Here is a 13165-nt window from a genome sequence, read left to right as displayed (position 1 = left end):
TGAAAATATAAAAAAGAATTAGAGGGGCGCCTGGGTGGCTCAGTCGGTTAAGCGTCCGACTTCAGCTCAGGTCACGATATCGCGGTCCGCGAGTTCGAGCCCCGCGTCGGGCTCTGGGCTGATGGCTCAGAGCCTGGAGCCTGCTTCCGATTCTGTGTCTCCCTCTCTCTCTGCCCCTCCCCCGTTCATGCTGTGTCTCTCTCTGTCTCAAAAATAAATAAATGTTAAAAAAAATTAAAAAAAAATAAAAAATAAAAAAGAATTAGAAAAAGTATATTTGAAACATATGTTACAAAATTGAGGTCATACTATATGTAGTTTTGTATTTTTTCACATTACTTTATATCATGTATATTTTTCCTTATTTAAAATTTTTGTATCTGTTTTTTAAAAAGTTTTATTTACTTACTTTGAGAGAGCATGAGCATGGAAAGGGCAGAGAGAGATAGAGAGAATCCCAAGTAGGCTCTGTACTGTGGGGCTTGAACTCCCAAACCATGAGATTATGACCTGAACTGAAATCAAGAGGTGGATGCTTAACGGACTGAGCCACCCAAGGCTCCCCAATTTTTTGTATGTATTGTTTCAAAGTTCCATCATGCAGAGTTTTTATTTTACTCAGTAGGCTGAATTACTGGTATTTTGTTTGTTTCTAACACCTTGGTAAAAATTGTCTGCATTTTGTATTTTTTTTTTAATAAAGTCAAGGAGTGATATCACTAAGACAATGATTGAGAACATATTTGAGGGCCTTGATAAATAGTGCCAAACTGTTTTCCCAAGAGGCTGCTAGCACCAGTAATGCATGAGAGTGCTCAGCTCCGAGCATCCTTGGATAGGCTTATTTTACAAGCCCCACTAATCATCGTTATCCATAGGTTTCATTCTCTGAAAATAGGTTGTTTTTGGCCCTTGGCTTTTTTTATTTCTTTGCTGTCATTAATCATGAGATAATGCTTTCCTAACAACTTTGGCTCATTGTAAAATGTATGATCCACTTGAGAAACTTAACAGAAACCCATGGGGGAGGGGAAGGAATAAAAAGAAAAAAAAGAGGTTAGAGTGGGAGAGAGAGCCAAAGCATAAGAGACTCTTAAAAACTGAGAACAAATTGAGGGTTGGTGGGGGGTGGGAGGGAGGGGAGGGTAGGTGATGGGCATCGAAGAGGACATCTTTTGGGATAGGCACTGGGTGTTGTATGGAAACCAATTTGACAATAAATTTCATATGTTAATATAAATAAATAAATAAATAAATAAATAAATAAATAAATAAATAAATAAATATAAAATAAAATAAAATAAAATAAAATAAAATGTATGATCCCTTCTAACCATCTGGGAGCTGGTTGGGTTGTGACTGTAGCACACGTGCCAATCTTAAGCACTGTGAGATCTTTACAGACACTGATGTTCATGGGTCCTAGGACCCAATGTGATTTTTGTTCAACATCCTCAGAAGTTATGGTGGCCAGGGATATGCATGTCTCTACTTCTAAACAGCCCACAGAAACTGTAGATACTAAAGATGCTTTTATAATTGCTAAATTGTCTAAATCTACCCTCTTAAAGGGCTAGATACACACAAATGGAACTTCAGCTCTGTCCAGGACACCTAAAGCAAGAACCTTTCCTGCCTCTGCCGCTTTGGTCCGTTGGGAACAGATTGGGTGAGGTCAAGAGAAAGACTTGTTCTTAGTCATCTCTGTCACCAAGAACTCTGCTTTCCTTAAGTTCCCAAGCTGACTTTGTATTTTCATGGTTTCTTGCGGGCCAGGGAAGTTCACAAAGAAAGAGACTCTTATTTCACATCTGCTTCTTAAAAGAAAAAGAGTTAACAAAATATTTGTTTCTTGGTTCAGAAATGTAAACCTGTGAGACCCTCTGCCCTTAGAGCTATCCAGCCATTACCACCAAATCCTATTTACAGAAACACCCATTTGCCTGTTCAGCTCTTATGTATCATGTTATTTTTCCTTTTTATAAAAAAAATAAATAAATTTTCCTCTCTGCTTTCTCAACAGCCCAGATCTGCCAGTGAGCCTCAGGCTTTGGGAACTCAAGAGGTAAGAATTATAAAATACTTTCTCCTAGGATTTTCTTGAATCTAACCAGAACTTTAAGCCGAAAAGAGTATCTTAACTGATCCTGTAGATGATTGCATTTGACGTGTGATGTTTATCAAAAAGAAATATCCATAGAGGCTTTAGTAAAATTAACATGATTTCAGGATTTAAGGCAAGCCTGGTTATCCTTGATGATAGTTAAAATCAGATTTCTCACCCAGATTTTCTTATTCTCTTCTAAAAACCTGAGTTGGAGAGCCTTGGGGTCATAGCCTTAAAATGTATTCCTGTGGCACTATACATGATTAATCGGTTGCAGCTATTGAAGACATACCCTGTGCAAGACAGACGTCACAGTAGATTAGATCAGAGAAGGGTAAGCCCTGTTCTTAACAGACTGGTTGTAGACATTGTAAGGGTTTTTTTCCAGCAGCAACAAACAATAATAACGAAAGGTCAACCTAATGCTGTAGGGGTTTCTTCTTAAAGAAGCTAACTTGGCTTTTGAAAGTAGCTAAAGCCATTTGATTCTGGTTGTAGACTTGAAAGGTCACCATACTGCTGAGACAGGTGATAATGTGTTTGTCGGCCCCAACCAGTAGTCAGCAACTTGGATTTTTTCCCCTATTTTAAGTTTATTTATTTATTTTGAGAGAGAGAGAGAGAAAGAGAGAGAGCAGAGTAGGGGCAGAGAGAGAGGGTGAGAGAATCCCAAGCAGGCTTTGCACTGTCAGCACAGAGCCTGATGCAGGGCTCAAACCCACAAACCGAGAGATGATGACCTTAGCTGAAACCAAGAGTCTGACACTTAACCAACTGAGCCACCCAAGTGCCCCTTTCCCCTATTTTAAAATTTAACCTCATTAGGAAAAATTTCAGGCATATTCCAGTATAGAATAATATAATGAACTTCCATATCCCCACCACTCAGTTTCCATAACTATCAATTCGTGGCCGATATTGTTTCCTTTATGCTACCACCTATTCTCTTCGTTGCCCATTGGATTTTATGTCAGTGGCTTGAATTTGGTTGTTGGATTTTTAATTATTTATTTACATAACTATTTAGTGGTTACAGAAAAGTGCTAATAAAAAATACTGACAGTTTCCTGGAGCTGGTCTTTCATCCATTTATTTATTCAGCAAATATTTAGTATTTTCTACTATTAGAAACTTAGGATAAGAATCTCTAATCAAGAGCTTATTAGAAGAAAGGCCTGTGTAGGTATGCTTTTAAGACCATATATAGCTTTTGCTACCTCATAGTGAAGTTCTTTTGGATTTAAGTACTTAATATCTTGCAAGAGAGTACTGAGCCATCCCTACATTGTACCAAATACAGTAGCCCCCCCCCCTTATTTGTGGGGGATATTTGTGGTTGACCAAGCACCACTGGGACCGTGGAAAGCAAAATCACGGATAAGGCAGGGACTACTGTATTGTTGATAATGAAGACTCTCTTATAAGTATTTGATGTTCTCTATCTGATGTTTGTGTTGATTTTTTTCATGTTAATGCATGTACTTAAATGCTTCAAATCAATCCAGGCAGAGTTTCTCAATGGGAGTTGCTGGCATGTTGAATGGGACAATTCTTCATTGTCCTTTTTGGTGTTCCTGTCCTTGGCTCACAAAAGGCCGGTGGCATCTTCCAGTCACTGTGATATCCAGAGCACCCTAGGAAGACCCTGGGAACTACTGTGTCTTTGCACACAATGGTAGAGCGATTATTTGTCACTTATTCTCGCCAGCATTTTTGCCTCATGCAAAATGATTGATTTCACTTATGCTCAGTGGTTCCTTATGTAAGTGGTCCCTGTGCTAACAAACTAAAGAAAGAAACTAAACTAAGTAGATATGTAAAGCAAAATAGTGTTTTGCACTGTTGGAGGGATTTTGAGCATATGTGCTCTAGGACCAAATCTGTTTTTTTTTTTTAGTCTATACAGAGAAGCAAATTAAACATTGGGTAAGAAATGGTCAAATATAGGGGTTTAAAGCAAAATACTACCAAGGCAGCATGCAAATTGAAAGCGCAGCAATGATGAAGGATATATTTCATTTCCTGTTTGGTGTTGTAACAAATTATCACAAACTCAGTGGCTTAAAACAATACAAATTTATTACAGTTTTGCAGGTTAAGTTCTGTACGGATCTCACTGGGCTAAAAGCAAAGTACTGACAGAGGCACCTTTCTTTCTGGAGGCTCTAGGAGAGAATTCTAGAGAATTCTCTATCTTCGAAGCCTATAACATTGCATCTCTGTATGCCTTCTGTATCTCTGAACTCAGATAGAAGAGCTTCTTTGATTTAAGGACCCCTGTGATAAGATTTGGCCCACTGGCTAATTCAGGATACTCTCTCCTTCTGAAGGTCCTTAATTTAAAGTCCCTTTTTCCCTTGTAAGGTTACATATTCACAGGTTCCAGAGGTTAGGACGTGGACCTCTTTGGAGGCTATTATTCTGCCTACTGCAAAGTAAAAGAGATTAGTTGTTCAGAAAAGTGGAAAGGCGTCAGGTAGCAGAGGTAGGATTATCTAACATTCCACTGTGTAGGGTTGAGCAGGAGTTAGGGTTCCTGAATTGCTGGAGCAAGTTTTTGTCTTGATTCTGGAAATCCTGTGTTATAGATACAAGCCCTAAAGGCTTTGGGTTTTCTTGGAGTATTTGTCATTGGATCCAGTGGACAGGTTGACGTCCCACAGCTCCTTTCTTGGCCAGACCTTTTGGTACTATGGGTGTGGCCCCTGGAGGGTGTGCTATTTTTGGAGTTCCTCCAGCTTTGGGGAGTTTGCCCACAGTGTGTAAGTTCCAAGGTCTTTGAATAGTACCAAAGACATGTGAGATTTTTATTTATGCTGTTATGTCTGTGTGTCATATTATGCTATATTTATTAGGCTCTAAAATGTGGAAATTGGAGGAAAAAATAGCAATATTTTAAAACCTCACTGTAGAGGTATTTCTTATAGCTAATTTCTAAGTATGGTTTAATTTCCATCATCCATCAGGTAGGTCATCCCCACAAAGTAAGAAACCATTTTTTGCCTACTGAGTGAAATGAACCACTGGCTTATTTTTTGAAAATTCTCTCTGGAGGACAATGTAGCTGGAAATTTTGTTGGAGATTTTAAATTTTTTCAGCTACTTTTTGTAGCAGGCCCCCTCTCTATTTACTTCTAGACACTTCCGCAGTGCAGATCTGAAGACCAAACCTAGGGCTAGCAATCGGGTAACAAACCACCCTGATTTGTCTAAGACTGGGGGTTTCCTGGGACATAGAATTTTTGATGCTAAAACTGGACCAGTCTTGGGAAAATCGGGACAGTTGGTCCCCCCACCATCTGTCTAACAAATGGCTCTAGTGGAAAGTAGCTGTCATGTCAATGAATTACTAAAATAGAAAATTTTTTTAAAGATTTTATTTTTAAGTAATTTCTCTACCCAACGTGGGGCTCAGACTTATAACCCTGAGATCAAGAGTTGCACGCTCCACTGACTGATGGCCCAAATAAAGGTGCCCCCGAATAGAAATTTTGATTGCATTAAATAATGACAACAACCCCCAGGGTTTGGGGTGAAGAGAGGAGCAAGTCTAACTCTTGGAAAACCTGTATCCACATTAGCATGTTTGCTCAAACCAACTTAAAAACAGCAACAACAACAACTCTCAGATTCAGAACTAAGAAGAACCTGTGACATTTAAGAGGTGTTACATTTCATGGCCTTCCCTTTCAATTCCCCAGTGTTACCAGCACCCTCTTATAAGATGCCTCTGATGAGCCCATCTTTAAAAACTTTGTTACTGAAGTGACCACAGTGCCTCACTGCTTCTTTTTCAGCACGTCAGCATGTATGGAAATGATAAAACCCAGGCTTCCCTAAACAACCTGGGGCTCTCTTAGTTTGAATTCTGTCTCTTGTATGACAAAGTTGGACTTTCCCACCTGAGAGATAGCATAGACTGTTCAGAAATAGAGAAGTATTAGGAAGACTCTCTTGAGTGTCCGAGGAGAAGGGATTGGAGTGGACGATGTGCTCAAGTCTCACCCAGCTCTTGATGCTTTCTGACTTGCCAGCTGTAGAGTGTGAGCTACTTGCCCTGATCCAAGTAGCTGCATCTGGGTAAAGACTCTTGCTCAGTCCTTCCTCCCTGCTTCCATAAGACACTGCACTGTGTTAACCATAACGAGACAGAGTGAGAAAACGGGAATCCTGAAGGTCCTGGGGTCTCTTATTTTATGTTTCTCTAAACCACGGGGACAAAGAAGGCTATAAGTGTTCTTGAAAGAATAATAAATTAGCTCCCCCAGAACAGGTACTTGACTTTCAGGAGCTGGCACTTTCCCCCCTCCTCTTTTTATTAAATGTGCTTAATTGTTCCCTATCTTCTGAACTTTCCTTGTTGATAGTATAAGGAATTCTCTTTCAATATCTTTTTTTTTAATCCCAATAGATTGAGCACTATCAGTCATGGAGGTACGATCTGGGTTTCTGACAAGGATTTGTCTTGGATAGAACTGTAAATTATTTTGAGATCTACCTCAGCCCCCTTTTTGGGGTTCCTTCTAGGACAACCAATCCCGGTTTCATTTTGTTAAGACTAGCATCATTTCAGCTTCAGACCTGTGCATGCTGGTTTTTTTGTGAATCAAAAAAGTTACAGAAGAAATGAAAGCATATCAAATCATTATGCTGTCATTTAAACCCAGATTTCTTTTATTCTTTGCCAGAGAGAAATTAGAGAGTAAATGTAAATAAGAGGTCCAAATGACTACTCTGGGTGCAGGGTTCCTTTGGGGGTAATAGAAATGTTTTAGAACTAGAGAGAGGTGATGGCCGCACAACATTGTGGATGTACTAAATGCTGTGGGATTGTACACTTTAAAATGGTTAATGGCTAACTTTGTGTTATGTGAATTTTACCTAAAAAATACTTTTTTCAAGTGAAAAAAGATGGCTTCTCCCTCTCTGTAGATTCTGGAAGCCATCTTAGCCATTTTAATACACTCATGTTAAATTTCTAGACCAAAATTGTGATTGTATCCTGCCCCACTACTCAGAGAAGATATTTAGACTTAAAAGTGTCTGCAAGGCAGACCTAATGAGGAAACTCTTAAAAAGGTGAAGGAGGAACAATTTTGAGAGTTAAGACACAAGTTGTTTATTAAGATGTATAGTTTTTGTTACTAGATTATAGACTGGCCTAGACTTTGCAAAGTTGACCACAGTAACAATTTGGTTTTTTAGTGGAACAGTTTAAAACACTGGACTTTCTTCTATCTTTCACGAGATAGAACTTGTGTTAAGTAGGTTGGACAGTTTTTTAATATCTTGTGGTCGCAGACTGCAGGTGGATATGATAAAATGGAAAGAGTCCAGATGTGATAACTTTAATGAAATGTGAGCAGGTAACAAATTTCAGATACAGAAATGTCTTTCATTAAAACATCTCCTTCAACATTCCCAAGGGCTGTCATGTGATCAAAGTCTGATGGGGACTTGTTTTAAGGGATGCTTACATAAGGGTTCACACAATCCTTGGTTTAATTATAAAGCTTTAAGGTTTTTTAATTCCTTCTAGATTTAGAGGCAACCATTTTGACCTTTCCTCAGAGATGTAACTAGGCAACAAGTAACAGCATGTAGCCAGTGCACAGCACCCAAACTTCATAACCATCGCATCATTTTTAAAAAATACCACTTAAATCAGTATTTTAGCTTTGGCATATGCTGCCATGTAACCTTTAATGTCTTAGAAAATATCATGCAACCCCCCCAACTGTAAAATAGAGTGGTTCCTAGAAGCCCGGCATCATCTGCTGTGAATAAGGAAGTGTGCCTACAAGAACAGCGGTAACAGAGTTGAGAGGTAGCGGCATGCACTATGCTTTATGATTGGGAATTAAGAAAGGAGCTTTCATTTTTTGGTGTGTGAGGTGTAAGAGTTTAAAATCATACGCTCAGCAGGTGGCAATGAACATTCCTCACAATATGATTAATGGAAAACATGCATAGTCACAGAGATGAAAGCAGGCTTTTATTCTAGTGAAGTTGATTTTACTTTGCTGGATAGGCGGTAACTACTTTGATCAATAAATAAGCACTTGCTGGAAGCTTTTTATGTGTCAGACACTATACTAAGTATATACTGTATTCCTTTTCTGTGATGTGATAACCATGCTTTTAATTTAGTTTTCTTTATTATGAAAGGAATACATGTGTAAGATTTTTAAAATTCAAGCAGTAGAGACAGGCGTTAAGTGAAAAATAGAAGTTTCTTTCCAAATGCTAATTTCTAGCCCCACTCCCTGGAGGTATCCGCTGTTAATAGTTTCTTGTGTGTCTGTCAGAAGTTTTCATCTTTCGGTTAATCTATAGTGAAAAGGTGAGTATGTTAAGTGCCATTAAACCATCTGTTAGTCTGCTTCTCTTCTGGACCACATCTTTTAATCTGGAGACACTACTTGATACTTCTTTTTGAAATGTGCCTTCCAACACCGAAAAAGTAAAAATGTCAGCACCAAAGTGATGCCAATAGGGCATGGTGGTAGGGGGGCCTGCACTGAAGAATCTTACTGTGTCATTTTGGCCTCCCTGAAATTTACATACAGAGCTTTAGTAATAAACCTTAAGGTAGCTCTTTATAATTTTCAAAGTCATCTGAAGTACATTATCTCCCTTGATCCTTTTGATGACCCTGTGACGTAGGAATTGTTTATGTTACCAAGGAGGAAGCTGTGATTCTCAGAGGTTAAATGCGTTGCCCACAAACATAGCCGATGACTGGCAGGATGAGGACTAGAACCTGAGTCTAGTCCAGATTTTACTCTGGAGCCAGACTACACGGGTAACCGTGAGGAACAAAGAGGCACATAATACCTGTGTGGCTCCTGCAGTGATGGGCTGTGCGGTCAAGTGGAAGGGTGCTGGGCTTGCACTGGAAGATGGTTATGAAGTCATTCCGATTCTGCCCAGGGCAATTTATTTAATGTAGTACATACAAATTAGGGTGGCTGGCTCTCTGCTCACAATTTCCTCGCTGGCTCTGTCTGTCTATTCCTGTTTTGTTTGTTTGTTTGGGTAATACTGGCCTCAAGGGTGGGGACTTGGCCCGAGCTGGGGAAGCCACAGTATTTCATCCCCAGACCACGGGAGTCGGTTCAAAGGGTGGACATGTGGCCAAGCAGGGGCCAATAGGTTCTTCCTGTGGGATATTCCAGCTCAAGTTGAGGATGAGGTCCCATCCTTTCTCATCTCAAGGCAGTAAGAGTCATATAAGGCCATGTTTCAGTCTGCTGAGAGAACGAAGTCTGATGCACAGAAGGGAAGCAAAAGAAAGAGGCAGGTAGATAAAGGGAAAGGAGAGAGCTCACTAACAATTGGAGGCTATGAATTCAGTTGATGGGAGTCAACACATTTTCATTTCCATTTTTTACCTAAGCTAATTCAAGCTGCTACAGACAGTTCTGGATGGTATCTCTAGGTGTTTTCGCATCTGTGAAATGGAGGTTACTAATATTTGCCCTGACCATATCTGAACTGCTCTAAAGATTAGTTGAGATAATGAATTGGAAAACACTCTGTAAATTGTAAAATGCTGTACAAATGCAAAGTGGTATTATTCATTGATATGTTGTATTGACTTGGGAAAAATCAAAAGCATGAATTTACCACTCATTTGGAAAATAAGAAGTGAGAACTTTGTAAGAGCCATCTGGTGTGATGCAGAATTCAATGGAAGCTGCCAGAGTCCCCCAGATTTTTTTGATATCTTCTTTCAAATACTCTTAAGTTCTTAGAGACACTCATAATGAATACTAGGATAGATCTTACCTTGCTGACTCAAGTTAATTCAATGAGTTTCTCTTTTCTGTCTGTGGCTGTAATCTACAGCAAGCATGCAAACAGTCACATGTGCTCACGCACACCCAAACCAAAGTAAACAAAACACCCTATTGATATTTCAATATTTTAGCTTTTTCACTTAAAAGAAGCTTTACAGATTTGTGCTACGTAACATTTTGTCTTCATTAGAGAAAAATCTTCAACCTAAGCCAGGCTTAAAGTAGTTATTCTAGTTATAGAATGCTCTTCATTTGGGAATAATATAGTTGGGTTAATTCTAGAGACAGAAGGTTAGTTGTTTCGGACTTAGATGGGATCAAGATCCATCTTTTTCTTTAATGGTCTTATATCTTTGATATAAGCTCTCAGTAATCAAAATCTGCTTGAGATTATAATTTATGTATGACACAGGAAGCATCACTTCACTTTTATAGCATTTTTTACTATATATGATAATACCTCTCAATGAAGGAAAACAGATGGTACCTCTGAAATCTGCTCTCTTTCTCAGATTTGCCATTTAGGCAGTTTTTATTGTAGCAAATATCTCTTTCTTCATATTGATAGTTAGAATTCCCCAAAAGTGGTTTAAAGCCTCAATCTAAGTAACGTAGCACATGCAGAAATGTTGAAGGCACCACGGGAAAATGATTTATAAGCACGAAGAAGGATATAGCAACCTGAAAATGCTTTACATCTCCCACATTTTAAAATCTGAGAAATGCGTCCACCGCCCTTTACTGTATGCTTGTAAATCTTGTGAATAGGTCTTTGCCTTACAGGCTCGTGGTGCAGTAAGTTTGAATCAGAGCTGTTTGAGCTCTCCGTTACGCACCTCATCTAGCCTTTCTTTATTTTTGCCTGGCCTTGATGTCACCCCATGAATGTCTGTGTTTTCATACAAATTGAGGGCTTGGAATAAAGTTCATTTTCTGAAGAAGGCGTACTTTTAGCCCTCAGGACATTTCGCCCGTACTGGGAAAAATTGGCATCCTCAAATTGGTTAATTTTAGGAGAGCTTAATAATGAGAATATTTACAAGGATGTGGGCAGAGTGTAGGGAAAGTGCACTTCTCCAAGGCTCCTTTACTGTCTAGAAGCCTGAAGGGATGAGGGTTGGGAGGAGAGGCCTCCCGAGTGAAACTGTAGCCTCCAGGGAAGAGGTGGAGCCAGATTATAATGACCTGGGAGGCAGAGATCCCAGGAAACTATACACGGAAATGATTCCTTCTCCCTCTGAATCTGCTTGTGCTCCCCGTTGACCAAACCCAACTGGAAGACAAAGAATAAGAAAGGCTGCTGCTGCTGAGTTTGTACAGTTTAGTTTCCTGGGGCATGAAGCTTAGTGGAATAGGATTGGAGAATGGGTCTGGAGGGACAAATGGAAGATAGCTAGCCTAGAGAACCTTCATTATGACATTCGTGCATGAGAGAAATGGCACCCTTTCCTCCCCCCAATTTAGCTATCTTATAAAAACAGTCGTTTTAACCAAGTTGTATTTTTTCATTAATTTTACATAATTGTGGTCATAGCCCATCTTCAAATGGACCCAGGTACATTGGTGGCATTTGGATAATATCCAGCTGTTTATGCGGTGAAAGATGATCTGGAGGCTGTACAGAGGTGAGAAAGCCTATCCTGTCCATGAGCCATATAGAGAGGGGACAGCAACCTCCACCTAAGTTTCGTGCTAAGGGTGGCCAAAAGTGGACAGATGCCTCAGAGCAACTTTGAATAGTCTACATTCTTGGACCCCCATATTCAAAAGAGTGACCTATCATTCCCCGTGATGTACAATGCTCAGCTAGTGGGTTGAATGGCTAGTTTTTTTGTTTTGTCCAGCTTGTTTTTAATCTCAGATGAATTATTTTCACTTCTTTGACCCAGAGACCAGGATTACTTGCCGTGATCTAATCCAGATTAACTACTCTGATCCACTGAAAATGAATAAATCAACTGACTTGGACAAATCCCCATAATTGGAGAGGTATTTGTGGTAGCATACCGTGCTACACAGAAGAAAACACATTTGGAATACTGCTGTAAAGCATAAATCTCTTCTGTGGGCCAGAAAACTCCCTGACTTGGGAAATTCTGGGACCCAGAGATTCCAGAAAAAGAGTTGGGTCTGTAGTGGGAACAGTGAGTGGCTTGTGGTATAGAGAAAAGAACATGGGTTTGGGGGTTGAGAATAAGAGATCTCAGTTTAATACCGACAGTGGCCCCCTTGGCAAATTATTGAACTCTCTCAATCTCAAGTTTCTTTGTGTATAAAATGAGAATAATTTGACTTATTACAAGATTGATTAAAGCCATATGTGCAAAACAAAGGCAGTGTTTTTCACACATTCAAATACCTCTGGGGGGTATACTCATCTACTAAAAAATAGTTTCTTAACTGCTTTATTGAGGTACAATGGACATATGATATAATTGACATACAGTAAATAATGCATATTTAAAGTTGATGAGTTTTGGGGCACCTGGGTGGCTCACTCAGTTAAGCGTCCAACTTTTGAACTCAGCTCAGGTCATGATCTCACCATCCGTGAGTTCAAGCCCCGCATCGGGCTCTGGGCTTACTGCCTGCGGGGCCTGCATGGCCCTCTCCCTCTCTCTCTCTCTCTCTCTCTCTCTCTGCCCCTCCCCTGCTCACAATGTCTCTGTCTCTCTCATAATAAAAAAATAAACTTTAAAAAAAGTAAAACAGGGGCGCCTGGATGGCTCAGTTGGTTGAGCATCCATCTTCGCCTCAGGTCATGATCTCATAGTCCGTGAGTTTGAGCCCCGCCTCAAGCCCTGTGCTGACAGCTCAGAGCCTGGAGCCTGCTAAAGATTCTATGTCTCCCTCTCTCTCTGCCCCTACCCCACTCGTGCCCTGTCTCTCTCTCTCTCAAAAATAAGTAAATAAACATTAAAATATTAAAAAAAAATAATAAAGCTGATGTGTTTTGACTGAATACACCTGTGAAGCCATCACCACAATCAAGATCATGAACATTTCCATCCCAAAGTTTCCTCATGCCCAGTAACTGTCTTTCCTTCCCATCCCCGTCTTGAGGCAGTCACTGATCTGCCTTCTGTCATTCTAGAAGAATTTGCGTTTTCTAGAATTTTCCATAAATGCAATCATATTATGTATTTTTTTCCTGGCTTCTTTTGCTCAGCATGATTTTACAAGACACATCCGTGTTGTAAAGATCACTATTTGTTCCTATTATTACAGAGTAGCGCTCTATTGGATTGGTGTGCCC

At 39.8% G+C, this 13165-nt stretch overlaps 1 protein-coding gene across 2 annotated transcripts in view; it reads left to right on the top strand.

The window, feature by feature from the left end:
* Nucleotides 1-13165, top strand: part of GNG2 (G protein subunit gamma 2) — a 121364-nt gene that overhangs the window by 16248 nt on the left and 91951 nt on the right. The window contains exon 2 of one of the 2 annotated variants that reach the window (XM_049612783.1): nt 2024-2065. The exons of the other annotated variant lie outside the window; for it this stretch is intronic. The gene's annotated coding sequence lies outside the window, so the exon portion shown is untranslated. The remainder of the gene's footprint in view (nt 1-2023; nt 2066-13165) is intronic. 2 annotated transcript variants of the gene reach the window in all.

This window comes from Panthera uncia (genome assembly GCF_023721935.1).
Source record: "Panthera uncia isolate 11264 chromosome B3 unlocalized genomic scaffold, Puncia_PCG_1.0 HiC_scaffold_1, whole genome shotgun sequence".
Lineage (NCBI taxonomy): Eukaryota > Metazoa > Chordata > Mammalia > Carnivora > Felidae > Panthera > Panthera uncia.
The sequence above is the reverse complement of the archived record's forward strand: the minus strand, read 5'-3'. Positions and strand labels throughout refer to the sequence as shown.